The sequence below is a fragment of the Stegostoma tigrinum genome, chromosome 37 (genome assembly GCF_030684315.1).
Source record: "Stegostoma tigrinum isolate sSteTig4 chromosome 37, sSteTig4.hap1, whole genome shotgun sequence".
Classification (NCBI taxonomy): Eukaryota; Metazoa; Chordata; class Chondrichthyes; order Orectolobiformes; family Stegostomatidae; genus Stegostoma; species Stegostoma tigrinum.
In genome coordinates, this window is record NC_081390.1 from 20738933 (window position 1) to 20757947 (window position 19015).

The 19015-nt window shown below is 42.9% G+C and overlaps 1 long non-coding RNA gene across 1 annotated transcript; it reads right to left on the minus strand.

Moving 5' to 3' along the window:
• Window positions 1–1275: 1275 nt before the first annotated feature.
• Window positions 1276–12228, minus strand: LOC132206370 (uncharacterized). Its single transcript, XR_009443019.1, has 3 exons — window positions 12141–12228; window positions 6786–6877; window positions 1276–1413 (listed from the first exon to the last, which is right to left on the minus strand). It is a non-coding gene; the product is annotated as an uncharacterized LOC132206370 (long non-coding RNA).
• Window positions 12229–19015: the final 6787 nt, after the last annotated feature.

The window sequence follows — 19015 nt, forward strand, 5'->3', positions numbered from 1 at the left end:
AGGAAGTGCACTTCCTGCCAGCAGCCAAGCTGTGTCTTAGTGCTTATTGGATGTTCCTGGTGGGGAGGCTTTCTGCCAAATGGCCTCAGCATTCTGCCCAGGTAACCATCCGACAGGATTGGACACCTCACTTCCATGTAGGGGCTCGAGTACATTAGGTGCTGACCATTGCCTGATGGCCTTGTGAGAAAAAGATCTATCTCTGTACAACCCTTTCCACGAAGGACAACTGAGAGATTACCAAATAATTAGTGAGTTCTGCAGCAATGTGGCCTGGCCCATCTCTCATGGCAATGATGACCACTGTCATTTAGACCATCTTAGTTCATGGAGCATAGATTGCAGCAAACAGGCCAGACACATCACTCTCAGGTGAGGTAATGAAATGTGAGGCTGGATGAACACAGCAGGCCCAGCAGCATCCCAGAAGCACAAAAGCTGACGTTTCGGACCTAGACCCTTCATCACTCTCAGGTGAGGTGCCACTTTATAAAAACTGAAAGAACTGCGGGTGCTGTAAATCAGGAACAAAGACAAAGTTGCTGGAAAAGCTCAGCAGGTCTGGCAGCATCTGTGAAGAAAAAAAATCGGAGTTATCGTTTTGGGTCCAGTGACCCTTCCTCAGAATGATAAGGAGTATTGACACTTTATACCTGCCATGGTTCTGTCACCATGTTCAAGCTATAGGCACAGTTCTGGCAACACAGGAAGCATATTGCTGTAGTTAGTATTTTCCAGCAGTTTTGATTGAAAAGCTGCAACAAATAACAAAATCTCTTTCTCTCCCTCCCCTCTCCCTCTCTCTCTCTCTCTTTCTCTCTCTCTCTCACTTCTCTCTCTCCCTCAGCTGTGGGTTCCCCAACAATAGCTTTTCAGTTTTGCTCAGAGAGCCAGTGCAGACATGATGGGCTGAACAGCCCACCCTCTGTCCCCTTACAGTTCTGTGAATCCCACTGACACCTGGGAATCACTGGCCCAAGACCGTCCAAAGCGGAGGAGGAGAATCCAGGAAGGCACCGAGCACCTCAAGACTTGCTGAGGGGTAAGGAGCGGAAGCCGAGCGAAAACAGAGAAAGGAGCGCACTGCCGCACCAATGCCCCACCCACCCCTTCCCGGGACCACCACCTGCCCCAAGTGTAACAGAGCCTGCGGCAGCCCCATTGGTCTGTACAGCCACCTACTGACTCAGCCCGAGAATGGAAGAGAGTCATCCTCGTCTGTGAGGGACCACCAATGAATGAATCCCACCAAAGTACCTGGCTCCGTGGCCGTACACACTCACTGTCGCTTGTATTGTTTGGATGTTTTCGGCCGTGGTTTATTGGAGAACTGGCTGAGATGGTGGTCGGAAAGATTGGTTCTCTCCTGAGATTAACACAACAGTTGAGCACTCTTTTCAATCTCCCGTAGCCCTGATTAATATGAAAGATAAGAATAGAAGGTATCATAGCGTAACATGATGTAAATAGTATCAGAGCACATAACAACTATTCATAGAATCATGGAATTCCTACAATGTGAAAACAGGCCATTCAGCCCATCGGGTCCACACTGACCCTCCAAAGAACATTCTACCCAGACTTACCCCCCTGCCCTATCCCTGTAACCCTGCATTTCCCATGGCTAACCCACCTAACCTGCACATCCCTGCAAACTGGAGGCAATTTAGAAGAGCCAATCCATCCCAACCTGCCCATCTTTAGACTATTGTGCCAAAGAGCCAAAAACTTCTCGATACTAAAGATTTCTTTGTGTTGGTAACATTTTAAAAGTCTTGATCTTGTTTTCAAGAACCTCTGTGGCCTCGCTTCTCTCTATAATGCCCACGGCTCTGCAACCCCAACTCTCTGTTCTCCTCCAATTCCAGCCTCTTGCAGAATCCTATGTTTAATTCCTCCATCATTCATGGCTGTGCTTGGGCCCTAGCTCCTTAATTCCCTTGACCATACACATTTCCAATTCTGCATCTCTCTCACTCTTTACAATGTGCTTTTAAACCAACCTCTTTGACCAGGCTTTTTGTCATTTATTCCTACACCACTTGTGACCTGCGTCAAATCTAGGTTGTTAACGCTCATGTGAAGTACATGGTGCTATACAACTGAAACCTATTGTTGTTGTTCTCGCAGTCACCAAATCACATTGGTTCCCATTTATTTCAGCCAAGAATGGGCAACTATTGAGATTGTCACAAGCTTCACGTGCTGATCACTGCCAGGCAGAGTATCGCAATTGAACTGCATTAAAATGCAATCAAAGTATCTGATGCCCCAACTTTAATAACATGAAGCAACCAAAAAAGGAACAAGACATTTTTAGTATTGAGAAAGAGTTGTATATGGGTGCAGAGCCCATTGTAAAACATGAAGGATCACTTCACTTATTTCAGTGTTCATTCAGTCTGTGGTTCTCCAGTTCTCTAGTCCATATTTTGTTAGCTCTGTTTGACTGCACTACTCTGATATTTTATTTTGATACACCAACAGTCAAAACCTCTCTTTGTTTCTCATTCCAGAATATGATTATTTTGATCTTTTTGACTCTACTTTCATTGTTGGCTGAAGAGAACACTGCTTGGTATTGATTCACACTGTATGTTCAATTTGCTTCAGTGGAACACAGAGAACAATAAATGCCTCTTGCAAATTTACAATCATCCTGGTGAATGGGGACTTACTGAATCACTTCACAACACTTCCATCTTAAAAAAATACCTACAGGAGTTATTAAAGGTTCTAATTCAAAGCCATTTCCCTTCTCCTCTCTATTTATAACATGTTGGGAGAGTCTTGTGGTAACACCACAATCCTGAATACCCCATGATCAATATCCTGGGAGTTACCGTTGACCAGCAACTGAACTGGACTCGTCAAAGAAATACATTAGATACAAAAGCAGGCCAGAGATTAGGAATCCTTCTGTGATTTCCCCAAAGCTTATCCACCATCTATAAGTTCAGGAGTGTGATGTAATGCTCCCCACTTGCCTGGATGAGTGCAGCTCTATTGATAACCAATAAGTTTGACACAATCCAGGACAATGCCCTGTTGATTGGCATTACACCGAGAAACATTCAACCCCCAAGTACTCAGTTGCAGCACTCTACCATCTACCAGATGCACTGTGAAAATTCAAATTCACCAATGATCCTTCAAACAGCATCTTAAAAACCTATGATTGCTACAGTCTAGAAGGACAAAGACTGCAGATTTCTGAAGAAGGGTCCAGGCCCGAAACATCAGTTTTCTTGCTCCTCAGATACTGCTTGGCCTGCTGTGTTCATCCAGCTCTACACCTTGTTGTATCAGATAATTGGGAACTCCTCTCTCTACAATAACCCCTCCAAGCTACTCATCATCCTGATTTGGAACTATACTGCCATTCTTCCAATGTCTCTGGGTCAAAAATCTGGAAGTCTCTCCCTAACAACAGTGTGACCCTACCTACCCAAATGGACTGCTGTTGTTGAAGAAGTCTACTCCCCACTAACCTCTCCAAACACCAAGGGATGTGTAGTAAGTGCTGGCCCAGCTGGCAACGCCTACATCCTATGAATGAATAAAAAGACATCTTGGCCAACCAAGTCACCAGTGAGCATTTCTGTTGCTTCATGCTGTGTGAGGGTTTCAGGATCCTGAAGCTACCTCACAAGGATGTCGTGGAAGGCTCCACAAGGAAGGCTCTCCCTATCAACCCTGTCTAACCCTCTGATTATTTTATATGTTTCAATTAAGTCACCTCTCAACCTTCTTCTCTCTAATGAAAACAGCTTCAAGTCCCTCAGCCTTTCCTCATAAGACCTTCCCTCCATACCAGGCAACATCCTAGTAAATCTCCTCTGCACCCTTTCCAAAGCTTCCACATCCTTCTTATAACGCAGTGACCAGAACTGTACGCAATACTCCAAGTGCAGCCGCACCAGAGTTTTGTACAGCTGAAGCATAACCTCTTGGTTCCGGAACTCGATCCCTCTATTAATAAAAGCTAAAACACTGTATGCCTTCTTAACAGCCCTGTCAACCTGGGTGGCAACTTTCAAGGATCTGTGTACATGGACACCGAGATCTCTCTGCTCATCTACACTGCTAAGAACCTTACCATTAGCCCAGTACTTTGCCTTCCGGTTACTCCTACCAAAGTGCATCACCTCACACTTGTCCGCATTAAACTCCATTTGCCACCTCTCAGCCCAGCTCTGCAGCTTATCTAAGTCTCTCTGCAACCTACAGCATCCTTCGTCACTATCCACAACTCCACCGACCTTAGTGTGGTCTGCAAATTTACTAACCCATCCTTCTACGCCCTCATCCAGGTCATTTATAAAAATGACAAACAGCAGTGGACCCAACACTGACCCTTGCGGTACACCACTAGTAACTGGTCTCCAGGATGAACATTTCCCATCAACTACCACCCTCTGTCTTCTTTCAGCAAGCCAATTTCCGATCCAAACTGCTACATCTCCCACAAGAGATACCAGACTGGAAGGCACAAAAGCACATGGACATGAACACATGAAGAAGATAATTAGCTCTTACTTATTGTAACCATAAAATCAGAGTCCAATATCTCCATGATTACAATGTGCAGCAGTATTTAGTATTAACGTATAATAAATAGTGTTGATTTGAAGCTTAAGTCTAAAGACAGTTTTTACTGTTGCATTTCCTTCGGCCAGTCTGTCTGGAATCCAAACTCATTGTGTGTGGCATCAAACCACATGATAAAAGCCAATATAAATACAGGTACTAAATGTAGAAATATCAATTGTATGGCAAGATAGAAGGAAGAGAAATTAGATAATTAAAGAACGATTAGCCCTCCAAAAGCAATCACCTTGATTTGTTTGTATTTACTCTTCCATAAAGGGCTATTTTATTCAGCATTAATCCTTTCAAATACAAATAGCTGTGAATAATAGTCATTCATGAGAACAGCACTAAGAACAATTTGAAAGGTATTTATGGAGCAGTTGTAGTATCCCTATCACTGGCACAGGAGGCTTGAATTCAAGTCCTATCTGCTCCAGATGTGTGTAATAATGTTTCTGTAAGTTGATTAGGAAAGTACATTTGAATGATAAGGAAAGGGCTGCCATCCTGTTGATTCTATAAAAATAAGTGGTGACTAGGAACTGAAACAGTGGGAATCTGTTCCATGGGATTTAACAGAAAATTCTGATAATATCAAAGAGTTGACCTATCCCACCAGCAACATAGAACTCAAGTTAGAGACACATAGCTGAATTACACAGTAACAATGTTGATATTGTCTGTCACTGTGCCTTGAACAAAGGACAAACTAACTTACAACAGGTTCACTTTTCATCACTCCTAGGTGGAATGGTGCTGCCTTCAGTTGCCTGAGCGCTAAGCTCTGGATTCCCACCCTAACCGTCTCTTTAAAAACTTCTTAAAGCCTTTGGCCATTCATCCCACCATTGCTGCTAAAAAGGTTCTGATGAAGGGCCGTTGACCTGCACATTGACATTTATTCCTCTCCACTGATGCTGCCTGAATTTTTCAGGCAACTTTTTTTGTTTGTTTTTGTTTCAGCTTTCAAGAATCTGCAGTAATTTAATATTGTTTCGTTCATATCTTCTTTATTGGTTTGATGTCAGATGTTGTCACCCCATGAGGCTCATTGGGTGTTTTATTCTGTAAGGAGACTATATAAAAACAAGTAGCCATTGTTGTAGTTGTATTATCAACATGATATTTCTATAGGAATCAAAGAATGGCAAAGTGTTACACATGACAAAATACTGTAAAGTACGTTAACTGCAGGTATTCAATGGTAGTCAGTCTTAATCAGCAGCAACACAGCATCAAGAATGAGATGAACAATCAGTTGAAACATTGTATGATGAGGGATGAGTGTTGGCCAAGACACCAAGAGATCACCCAGGTCTTTAATTAGCTCACTGTGTCGTTTAGTGACATCTGAGCAGGGTACAAGATGTGTTGTTGAGCTTTTCCAGAAATTTCACTTTTTGTTTCTGAAAAAGCATCACTGAACTTGAACTCTGCTTTCTCTCCACAGATGCTGCCAGACCTGCTGAGTTTTTGCGGCAAATTCTTTTTTTTTGTTGCAGATTTCCAGCATCAGCAGTTATTTGTTTTATTTGTGGATTTTTTTTTACCTCCCCTTACCCTAGAGTTTCAATGCCAGACGTGAGGTAACTGTGAGAGTTTTAGACCTCATTTCGGCAAAATACATCTTGATGCTTTCCTTTGTCCAGAGCTAACAGGAAGCAGACAATTGGTCTCCAGTTCCTTTGTATCAATTCCTTTAGCCGGGATGTACAACGCAGGGGGTTCAGAAGCTTCTGGAAATATGATCATGTGATCAGCCTCAGCCATTTTATGAGTCTACCAAGATTGTCCATTTTAAAAAGAAACACAATTTAACCTTGAGAAAATGAAAAATAAAAGTTTTCCTGTGGGATTTCTCTTCATACTCTCTACCTAAGCCAAGCGCCTATAGGTTTTTTGATTTGATGCAATATAATACTCAGGAAAAGATTAGGAAAACATGTGAAGTGCTTGCCTTTAAATAACATTACACAGAGTGTACAGCACAGAAACAAGCCAACCAGTTTATGCTGCTTTTTCTACTCAAAACCAGAGTCTGCCCACTCAATTTACTTCATCTCAACCTTTCAAAATGTCTTGCTGTCAAATTTTACTCTCATCTAGACTCATCTTGTTTCCTTCTGAAGGCCTCTAAGCTGTTTGCTTCAAACACTTTCCATCATAGCATGTTCCACATTCTAACCACTCACCTAAGTAATGTCTCTTCATTTTCACAGTGAATTTGTTCATAACGATCTCAAATTCATGACTTCTTACTCCAGCCTTTGAAGCTCATTATGGCCTTGTAAAGGAGGGAGAAAAGCAAAAGAGGTTAAAATGAACCATTAGAAATCACAGGGGTTTTGTCTTCACTGAGGCCTTACGCACAAACTGTGTTCCACATTTCAGTAAGCGCCTCTACAGCTTGAAGATGTTATACAGGAGATTTAACAGGATGAATGATGGCCTTGTTTTTATTCTTTTGTGAAATGCATGCATTGCTGACAAGGTCTAATTGCCTTTGAACTTCCTAGACTATTTCTGAAAGCAGCTAGAATTAAGTTTATCATCATGTGTACTCAAGGTCAGGGATACAGGAGTACAGTGAAAAGCTTACGATGTCACGGGGGCCATTTTGGGTACAAGGTATCTAGGTACAAAGTCTTGGGTAAAAGGTAGAAAAATAAAGAAATGAGTTAAAAGTTGAACATTACAGTTCTCCTCGGTATAAAGTAGTAGTTAAGAAATAAAGTTAAAAGTTCCAAATTACAGCTTTAGCCATGGGCTTGCAGTTATTCCAGGCTGGGATTTCCCCAGGAGGGTTCCATCTCCCGATCTCTGCATTGCTGTCTCACCTCTGACCACCATCCAGCCTCACCAGCCACCTGGTCATTGATTGCCAGGGTCCTGCAGTGGTGCCAATCAGGGCTGCCAGCCATTACCACGATGCCGCCCACCGCTAGCCTTCTCTCGGGCACACCAGCTGCCTTGTGGCCTTCTGTTGTAGTCCCCGCTCTGGGCCCCAAGTCACTGCCGCTGCCCCCCACGACTGAGCTCCCCCCAGAAGGTAAGTTGCGAAAATAAGTCGAAGAAAAATCTTTAAAAAAGAGCAAAAATGAGAAAAAAAGGAAGAAAAGTGGCCAGTGTGGATGAGCTCTGGCTCAGGAACCCTACCCCGCCACCATCTTGGATAAGGGACCAATGCCATTAGTGAAGTCACATGTAGACCAGATCTGGTAAGGATGACAGATTTCTTTTGCTTGACAACCCGATTTGTTTTTAACAACATGTAATTTCATGGTTGACATTATTAAAGCTAGTTGTCATCTCCACTTATGAAAGAGAAATTAACTGAATTTAAATTCCACAGGTTGTCATGGTGGATTTTTAAACCAATGCTTGGATTACTAACCCAGTGACATTCCCACTACACTGACTGTCTCCCATGTCTCCAGGATCACAGTTAATTGTACAGACGTCTGTGAAGCCATGTAGGGCTTTAGTGAGGCTGTATTTGGAATATTGCACACAGTTCTGGTCGCTAGACCACCAGAAGGATGAGGAGGCTTTGGAGAGGGTGCAGGGACAGTTTACCAGGATGTTGGTTGGTTTGGAGGTATTAGCTAGGAGGAGAGATTAGACAAATTTGGATTGTTTTCACTTGAACATTGAGGGATGCGAGGCAACATGATAGAGGATTACAAGCCTTTGAGAGGCATGAACAGAGCAGAAATGTCAACTATAAGGGATATAAGTTTAACACAAAAGGGGGTAAAAGTTTCGAGCAGACTTGAGAGGTGGGCTTTTTACACAGATGGTGACAAATAGCTGAAATGCACTGCCAGAAGAGGTTGTTGAGGCAGATGCAGCAGCGATGTTTAAGATGCATCTCGACAGATACATGAATAAGCTGAACATAGAGGGATACGGACAGCATAGAGGCAAGAGGATTTTAGTTTAGAAAGGTGTCACTTATCAGCGCAGTCCTGGTAGGCAGAAGGGCCAGTTCCTGCATTGTACTGTTCTCTGTTCTCTTGTGGAGAGATTGGGAAAGCTGAGACAGTTCTCCTTGCAGCAGAGTAAGAGAAATGCCTTAATTTAGCATTCAGTGTGTCCTTATGGGTTTTGGTAGAGCAAATTAGGATAAGTTGTTTTCTCTGGCAAGTGGTGAGGAACCAAAGTTTATAGACTTAAAATAATGGGTAGAAGCATTAGAACTGGAATGAGGAGGAAGACTTTCACACAGAAGATTTGGAAAAATGCACTACCTGGAATGGTGGTGAAAATGGATTAAATAGAAATACTCAAAAGCAATTACACTGTAATTTAACAGGCTTTTACGGTGTTTTAGTGAGGAAAGCTAGCATGTAGGGATTAATGAGGGAGCCCTATCAAAGAGAAGGCACAGGCACTATTTTGGTCCATTGAAATTCTTTGAATTTATCTCCACATTACAGCATAAATCACATCAGTTGTGCACTCCTGGAGTTACTGAAGGAATTGATTTAAGGCTTTCACTAACCGAATTGCTTCAGCTTTGGCCAAGCTAAATTGCTCAACAGAAAGACAGAAATTATTGAAAAAATATCAACTTGAACAGCTATCGTTTAATATCTGTCTTTAGTGGGGACTGGTGCTGGTAGCAGCTTTCAGTGCAACAACGTTGCCAGGATGTTTTTGAGAGAGATAATGGGAACTGCAGATGCTGAAGAATCCGAGATAACTAAGTGTGGAGCTGGATGAACACAGCAGGCCAAGCAGCATCTTAGGAGCACAAAAGCTGATGTTTCAGGCCTAGAGAAGGGTCTAGGCCCAAAACGTCAGCTTTTGTGCTCCTAAGACGCTGCTTGGCCTGCTGTGTTCATCTAGCTTCACACTTTGTTATCTTTGCCTGGGTGTTGGCTGGTTTGGAGGGTATTAGCTAGGAGGAGAGATTACACAAATTTGGTTTGTTTTCACTTGAACATTGAAGGATGGGAGGCAACATGATAGAGGATTAGAAAACTTTGAGAGGTGTGGACAGAGTAGAAATGTCAACTATAAGGGACATAAGTTTAAAATAAAAGGGGGTAAGTTTATTAAAAGGGGGTAAGTCAATTTTGCTGTGATCACTCACCAGGTGAGGTTCCCCGTATTTGTTGAAATGCTGGATGCGAAAATGCTGCCTCGTTTCCCCCCCACAACCTCCACCTCCACCTGCCACTCCCAATGTTTAAGGTTCTCGTTGAGAAGGGAAGAACCGACTCTCCTTCTTAATTCAACCTTCCTCTCTCCATTGGTTTAATTTAAAAATAGTTCCTTCCCTCAGAAATACTTTCTCCCAATTTAAATGCATGCATATTTGAAAATGAGCCAAGTTGACTAGTATTTCGTCAGTTAAAGGAAGAATCCTAGAATCCTTTTGGTGTGGAAAGAGGCCATTTTGTCCATTGAGACCACACTGACCCTGCGAAGAGCATCCCATCAGACCCAAACCCCTACCCAATCCCATAACCCCATATTTACCGTGGCTAACCCACCTAGCCTGCACATCCCTGCACACTACAGCTCAATTTAGCATGGCCAATATACACTAACCTGCATGTCTTTGGACTGTGGGAGGTAACCAGAGCACCCAGAGGAGACCCACACAGACACAGGGAGAATGTGCAAACTCCACACAGACAGTCACCTGAGGCTGGAATCGAATTACCTGGTGCTGTGAGGCTGCAGTGCTAACCACTGTGCCGTCCTTAAAAGGTGAGTTTATTTGCTACTTAAGGTAATAAATTACGATGCATATACAGAGACTAGAAATGTGAATTGAGTTAAATGATAACATTTAAAAAATATATGGATTAGTCTCTGGGTTCTGTGAAATGTAGATGGAGGCTGTTGGACAAGACTGGTAACACTGACAGTGAAGATTTTGAGATTCTTGTCTTTACGAGTAAATTGACAGGATTTTGTCCTGATTCCTCTTCAACAGTAAATTCACTATCTCACCTAGCTTCCAACATTCAGAGTGAGAGAAAGTCTTTCTTTCCCTGCAGTGCAGGATTGTCTACTACTTGTCTTTACAGCAAACTAGTCTACTCCAGCTCACTCTCAAACAGGAACACACTGAAAACAGGGCTGCAGAGAATTTAAATCCATGCACTTGTGCATTCCTGAGGGAGTAGAATGCAAACACATCTTTCTACTTGTTCACAGTCTCAAATATCAACCACAGGTGTTCCTGCTGAGGGGGGCAATCTGATTTTGCCTTGTATCTCTTCCTTTTAAGTCTCTCTGTTAGATGTTTCCCTGACATACTACAGATATGGTATTCTATGGGTGTGCACAGCCGCCAGTCAGAAAATTCTATTCTAGGGTTTTATTATTAGCCATTTATGGCTTAACAGGCTTTCTTTATACATATAAAAAGCACATTTTATTTCAAAGTTCAATATGCCTGCATGTAATTCAGGGTTACAACCCACTGTCATAACACTTCAGTCCCCTCAAACATGAATGAATGATATTACAAGAGGAGAAGTAGGAATTTACAAAACACCATATTGACCGACTTACATGTACATATTAATCAATTAAAACCTTCTAATTGATTAAAGATTTAATAGCAGCTTGGGTTTGTTTAGTACTTCCTCATCAATGGTGTGAACCTTTGATCTTTTACTTATAAATTCTGTCTCTGACACTGCCTTTCTTACTAACTCCTGATGAAGGAGCAGTTGTTGGACTATAACCTGGTGTTGTGTGATTTCTGACTTCCACTGGGGCAGATGATGAAATTCTTATTCAACAAAAACCTGGAATTAAATCTAATGATGACTGTGAAACCAACAGCAATTGTAAAAAGCCATTTCCGTTTCACTAACGCTTCAGGAAATGAAAACAGCTGTCCTTACACTGTCTGGCTACATGAGACTCCAGACGCACAACAAAACAGTAAGCACCCTCTGAGATAGCAGAGAAAGCCAGTCAGTTGTATCAACCGCTAAAAAGTCCCCAAAACAAGTTGTGACACCAAATAGTCCTAGACACTGGAAATAAAAATGGCTAACTTAGCTCATTGACCTCGCAAAATGTTGCTTCCCGAAATCTGGTTCTAATCACAGGCTAGTCAAACGACACATTGTTATACTCACAGTCTTATCCTGAAATACAATGTCCCAGACAACACTGCAGCCAAGACAGATCAAGGGTGAGGTGGTAATACAGTGGCATATAGTCAGGGCGGACATGGAAGTCCTCAAAATTGACTTTGGACCCCATGAAGTTTCATGGCATCAGGTCAACTATGTTCAAAGAAACCTCCAACTGATCACTATTGCTGCAGCCCCACTGCCACTTGGCTGATGAATCAGTAATCATCCATTTTGAACGCCAGTTGGAGGAAGCACTGAGGTGGCAAGAGCGCAGAATGTACTCTGGATGGAATACTTCAAAGTCCATCTCCAAGATGGCTTGACAGAAGCAGCACTGATAGAGATGGTTGAGTCTGAAAGAACATAGCTGATAGACTGGGTCTGAGGCTGCTGGTTAGGGAATCAACAAGAGAGAAAAGCGGATTTAATGCTTACCAGTCTGGCTACTACAGATGCATCTATCCATGGCAGTAGAGGTAAGAGTGTCCTATCGGAGACAAAGTCCCATCTTCACATCGAGGACAGCCTCCAGTGTGTTGTGTGGCACTATCACTGTGCAAAACCAAATATACTTTAAACAGATCTAGTAATGCAGTGTTAGGGATCATCAACAGCAGAATCATACTCCAGCACAATGAACAACGTCCTAATCTGTCTTATCTCACATTTTATCATTACTTTCAAGCCAGAGGATCAACCCTGGTGCCTGAAAAGTGCAAGAGAGCATGCCAGAATGAGCACCAGACCTACCTGAAAAGGAGGTGTCAGCCTGATGAAGCCACAAAACAGGTCTATTTGTGTTTCAAACAGCATAAGCAGTAAGTGATAGACAAAGCTAAGTGATCTCACAATCAAAGGATCACATCTACGTTCTGGACTCCTGCCAAGTCCAGTTTTGCACGGTGATGGAAAAATTTAACAACACTTTGGATAGGAGACCTCTGCAAATATCCCTATCTTTAATGATTGGAGAGCCCTTATTTCGGTGTAAAGACAAGGTTGAAGTATTTGCATCCAGTGTCAGTGTGAGTTCTGCCAGGGCTTTCAGCTCCTGATCTCATTATAGCCTTCGTTCAAACATGTTGCAGAAGATTTCCACTGAAAAGTATCAGCGCTAGCAAGTGGTATTTTACATCGTAAGGTTAACATAGGTCAAATGTTTTCCACTTGGCCACAGTCAACTTTAGTTGCAAAAGTTACTTGTTGCATGTAGAAAACAGCAGGAAAAACCAAATATAGACAAGTGTACAATTTTTACATGTGCAAAAATATTTGTTTTTGAAATTTCATCTCTCTTCCTACTCATTCTTGATAATATGGTTTGGTAAAGAGCTGAATTCCCGAGGTGAGGTGGAAGTGACTGCCTCTGACATCAAGATCACATTTGACCAAGTGTGGTATAAAGGAGCCTGAGCAAAACTGGTATCAATGGAAACCAAGGGAGCAAATTCTTCACTGACTGAAGGAAGATTGCAGTTGTTGGATGTCAGTGATCTCTGCTACAGGACATCTCTGCGGAATGCTCATGTGCTAGGCAATGACCATCCCCAACAAGAGAGAATTTAAAAATTGTCCTTTGACATTCAAATGTATCTCTGTTGCTGAATCTCCCAGTATCAACATCCTGGGGACAAATGTCCACCAGAAACGGAACAGAGCTCGCCATATAAAGCTGGTAGCTACAGGAGTAGCTTAGAGTCTAGCAGTCCTGTTGTGAGTGACTCAACTCCTGACTCAGCAAAGACTGTCTGCAGAGGTCAATTCAGGAGTGTGATGGAATACTGCCCCCCAGCCTGGATGGGTACAGTCCCATCAAAACTCATTAAGATTAACACCATCAAAGACAAAGCAGCCAACTTGATTGATGTGTAGTCCACAAACATTCACTCTGTCCTGGACTAACTCAGTTGCAGTAGTGTGTACCAAATGCCAGATGTACTGCAGAAATTCACCAAATCACCTTAGAATGGACCTGGAATAAGGGCAGCAGATAGATAGGTACACACTACCTGCAAGTTCCTTGTTGAGCCATACACCATCCAGACTTGGAAATATATCACCATTCTTTCAGTATCATTGGGTCTAAATCCTGGAACTCCCTCCCTAACAGCACTATGGTACACCTGAGTAACATGGACTGCAGTGATTCAAGAGAGTAGCTCATTACCACCTTCACAATGGGCAATTAGGGTGAGCAATAAATTCTAGGGTTGCCATCAAAGCCCATATATCATGAATGAATTTTTAAAAAATTATATTCTCTCAATCCCTATATCATTTGGAGCTCAAAATTAACAAGAATAAATCTTGGTTTTAGAAGGTTCAACATCTGTAATTTTTTTGTGGATAGAGTTCACCTGTATAAACTGTATAAAACTGCTCCACATTATCAAGAATGAGTAGGAAGAGAGATGAAATTTCAAATACAAATATTTTTGCACATGTAAAAATTGTACACTTGTCTATATTTGGTTTTTCCTGCTGTTTCCTATATGCAACAAATATCTTTTGCAACTAAAATTGACTGTGGCCAAGTGGAAAACATTTGACCTGTGTTGACCTTACGATGTAAAATACCACTTGCTAACAATGACACTTTTCAGTGAAAATCTTCTGCAACATGTTCTCCTGGCCAGCACTTAAAATCCATGCAAAAATAAAGCCTTTCATTTCTTCGATTCTATCCATTGATGTGAGATTTATGTATTTGCTCAAGGGTCACTCTCAATTGATTCAGTAACATAATGGTCTAGTTCGTCAAAATAAATTATATTCAGTTTCTGAATTTAGTCCTTTTGCAACTGGCAGGCAATTCAGTTGCACTGAATCAATGCAATGTCATGGCTTTGACAGCAAATTACTCTGACTAACATCAAAGCTGCTGGGCCAATCCATTTGGAAATTGGTAACAAAAGGAAAGTACTACAGATGTTGAAAGTCAGGAATAAATCGGAAAATGCTCTGAATCCTCATCAGGTGTAGCAGCATGTGCAGTGAGAGAAACAAAGTTAACAGGATACAAATTGGATGGCCCCATTATTTTGGATATAGCAATGTCGATTCGCAATTTGTCTGTAATAGTTCATAGAATCATTGAATCCCTACAGTGTGCAAACAGGCCATTTGGCCCAACAAGTAATCATTGCCCCTCTGAAGAGCGTCCCACCCAGTCCCATCCCCCTACCCTTTCCCTGTAACCCTACGTCTCCCATGGCTGGTCTACTTAGTCCCATGGCTATACTCCAGGCACTATGGGGCAATTTGGCACAGTCAATCCACCTACCCAGTACACCTTTGGACTGAGGGAGGAAACCCACGCAGACGCGGGGAGAATGTGCAAACTCCACATAGTTCTGTTCAGGGATGTTGAGTGACTAACCTTAGTATCTCCCAGTAGTTTAGTGGCTGGCCATATCAATTTTTGTTTAAATTGTTTCAAGAGAAGCAGTTGCCCCTCCCTAATTTCCCCTGTGAAGGTGATGGTGAGCCTTTTTGCTGAGCAGGGAGTAGGGCATCACTGGCACAAGGTATGGGCAAGCCTCTGCTTTTAAAGGCAGTCTGTCCCTCTGAAAATGAAGCAGTGCAGGAGTCTCTTCCTGAATGCTATTGCTGCAATTCCATTGAAAAAAATTATGAAGGCCAGTGTAGAGAAATCGCCCCAGAGTCAAAGAGGTGATGTTGGAAGTCTTAGCCCTGGAGATGAAGAAGTAGAGGGATGCGCTAGTTACGAAGTTAGGGGATGGTGGGGTGAGGTTGAAGTTGGGGTGGGGGTATTGGTGGAACCCGGCTGGAGGTCCTCAGCCACCATTAGACAGGGAGATTAGGAGTAGATATTCGAGAGGGTCAATTCCCCCGTGTTTGAGCCAATGGTCCTCTGCCACAAAAATCGTAAAGCCTTCACGCAGATGGTTAAAGACAGTGAATTCATGTTCACATGTGATCAACATCAGCGCTCGCACACAACATTCACATATTCCACCTCACCTTCATCCACTGACAATTCTCCCAGTTATACTCACAGACAGACATAAACCACACAGGCACACACACACGCACGCGGACACACACACATACACACACACACAAACACGCACATACACATATCTCTTGGTACCTCCTCATACCTCCAACTGTGTTCGGCTATGGCAGGGTCCACATCCAAAATGCAATGCAAGACAATCACTGGTGTTCTGCCTCTATCTTGCAGGGTAAAGTGGCCCAAAATAGAGTGCAGCAGAGCAGGACAAGTGGAGACGTGGATGCCTGAACCATCTAATCCCTACAGAAGAGATGATTCACTGCCTCTGACCCTGGCAACTGATGACACAGCCTTCAATGGTGGAACAGTTAAAACATGAACGCATGCATGGCTCCAGTTAGAGAACAGTGCACCTCAGAGCACTGTGTCACCAAGTGAAGTAATGGAGATTGGAAGGAACAGGATAATGGTGGGACATGTAACAAGGGCAGGAGTTTAAAGTCAAGGTATGGCTTATCCAAGAATTAGTGTAGGTCACCAAACAGAGGGCTGATTGGTGAATGGGACTGGGTGTGATTTAGAAGATGGACTACAGAGATTTGGAGGACCTCAAGTTTACAAAGGCTAGCATGTTGGAAATTGATCATGAGTGTATTGGAATGGACAAGTCTGGAGGTAACTGAAGGGAACAGAGGGTTTTGGCAGCAGTTGAACTGAGGCAGGGGTAGTGTTACCAGGCTGGAAACAGCCAGACTTAGTGATGCATGCAAAATATCTTAAAACCTTTCAAGAAGTCTCGTATGGTAAAGTTCCATGCTGCATTGCACCAATTTTAACAGGACAAAATATTCCAAGATATTCTGCAGAAACCTTTAGGGCTGAGCTACATCAATTCTGAGCTAACAAGGGACTCAAAGGGGACAGGAGGTAGACAGGAAAATAAAGGTCTGAATCAGAAATGCAGAATCGTTACGGTGAATGCGGAGGCTATTCAGCCCATTATATGTGCTCCAGATGTTTGAAGCAAATGTAGAGATTATGCATTATAGCCTCTGCAGCACACACAGATCACAGACAGCTCAGCCGTGGTTGCTAGTCTGGGAGCAGAATTTGACCCTAGGACCTTATTATCCAAAGGTGAAAGTGCATTGAAAGGTGAAGGGATAGGAAGAGCAGTCAGTGACAATGAGGGAGCAGAGGGATTTATAAAATTTATTCATGGGATGTGGGCATTGTAATGAGGTCAGCCAAGTGGACTTCACACAATATGTGTTCTCTGATTGGGGCTGTTAATGTGGTCCAATCAGGGAGCTCTGGCTGACAGATATAAACAGGAGTATCAGAGGTTCTGCTCACTCTGAGAGAGCTGGACTAGTGTCAAGGACTCTCCATGAGTAAATAGTGTGTCTTGGCAACAGGATATGAACCTCTGTGGAGTTATTTCAGGGATCATTAGTTATGTCAATATTTATTGCCCCTGCTAGAGAGATATTAAGATTCAATAACTTTGCTATAGGTCTGGAGTCAGATGTAGACAAGCTCAGGCGAGGCTGGTAGATTTCCTTCCTTAAATGACATTAGTGAACCAGATTTATTATTTTGTCTAATATCAATGGTTTTATAGTCATCATTAGACACTTAATCCCAGGTTATTATTGAATTCAAATTCCACCACCTGCCATGGTGGGATTCAAACCTAGGTCCCTAGAACATTAGCTGGGTCTCTGGAAGATGGTCCAGCATTAATGTCACTAGACCATCACCTCCCCTTAGGATTGTCCTGGATGTAATCGCACAAGCTGATCATGTGTCTTTTCAATTGCTTTGTGGAACTAAAACATCTTGAGTGAATCTTGGTGGATTGAGGGCAGCTGCAGCTCCTGATGTGTGCAATTTTACAGCAGTGGTTCCTGCCCATCTGGCTCGACTGTCAGTGGCAATTATCGAACTCAGTGACAGCAGCACTCACTCTGTAAAACTAACTGTGTGTGTGTGTGTGTGTGTGTGTGTGTGTGAGAGTGGGAGTGTGTGTGTGTGTGTGTGTGAGAGTGGGAGTGTGTGTGTGTGTGTGTGTGAGAGTGGGAGTGTGTGTGTGTGTGTGAGTGAGTGGGAGTGTGTGTGTGTGTGTGTGTGTGTGTGTGTGTGTGTGTGTGTTTCTGCAAGTGTGTGTGTATGAGTATGTGAGTGTGTGTGTGAATTTGTGTGTGCGTGTGAGAGTGGGTGAGTGTGTGTGTGTGTGTGTGTTTGAGGGTGTGCGTTTCTGTGAGTGTGTGTGTGTGCATGTGTGTTTCTGTGAGTGTGGGTGTGTGTGTGTGTGCATCTGTGTATGGCTGTGTGTTTCGGTGTGTGTGTGTGTGTTTCTGTGAGTGGGTGAGTGTGTGTATGTATGGGCTGCCACTATCGCACTTACTGCCACCAAGGCCTTAACGCAAGTCTACTGACTACATTCCAGTTCCCATGGCAGCCGATTCCCCATTCATAAACAAATGGTGATTAAGCGTGTCTATGGCAACAAATTTGCCTGGATTTTTCTTAGGTACCAATGGGTTCCATTTACAATGTAGCTCCTGAGGGTTTCCTCATTTAGCTTTCCTCATTATCATCGCAACCAGAATAATTCTTCCAGCTACAGTATGTATGACGAAGCTCATTTTTGGCTATTATTTCCCTCTGACCCTCGTCTCCCAGCATAACTGGCAGTTCAGAACAAGGGTTTCACTTGCTCTGTTTGACTGCCTCTGAAGTAGATGCTGCTTTTATTTTAGGGTGAATCTCAACATTTCTATTTATGTTATTGCTTAGGCATGGATGGAACAGACCAAATTTTTGAATATTGCTGAGGATGGAAAGGAAACGCAGAACTGTCCAAGGTGCTCATCAAATGAATAGCTTAGCTTTGGAGAATTGCTGATCTGCTAATTACCAACACCAGTGTTACCATGCCTTATCATGCTGCTGAAGCATTTCAATATGACTCAAATGCACAATTAACTCCACGTAAGTGCAAGGCATTCTGCAAGGAAAAGAGACAGCAATTTCCGTGACAGGAACCTTACTGCGTATGGGCTGAATAGAGAAGGTTCAGAGAAGAAGCTACAAGGCATATAACTGAAGCAAAGAGAGAGTCTGAGGAAAATAGAAATTGCTGGAGAAATTCAGCAAGTCTGGCAGCATCTGTAGAGAGAAAGGAAGGTCAACATTTCAAGTCCAGTTCTGAAAAAGGGCCACCGGACCAGAAACGTTACTAGTGAACGCATAGACTGCTGCAGTTCAGAAAGGCAGCTCACCACCGCCTTCTCAAGGGCAACCAGGCGTGGTCAATAAATGCTGG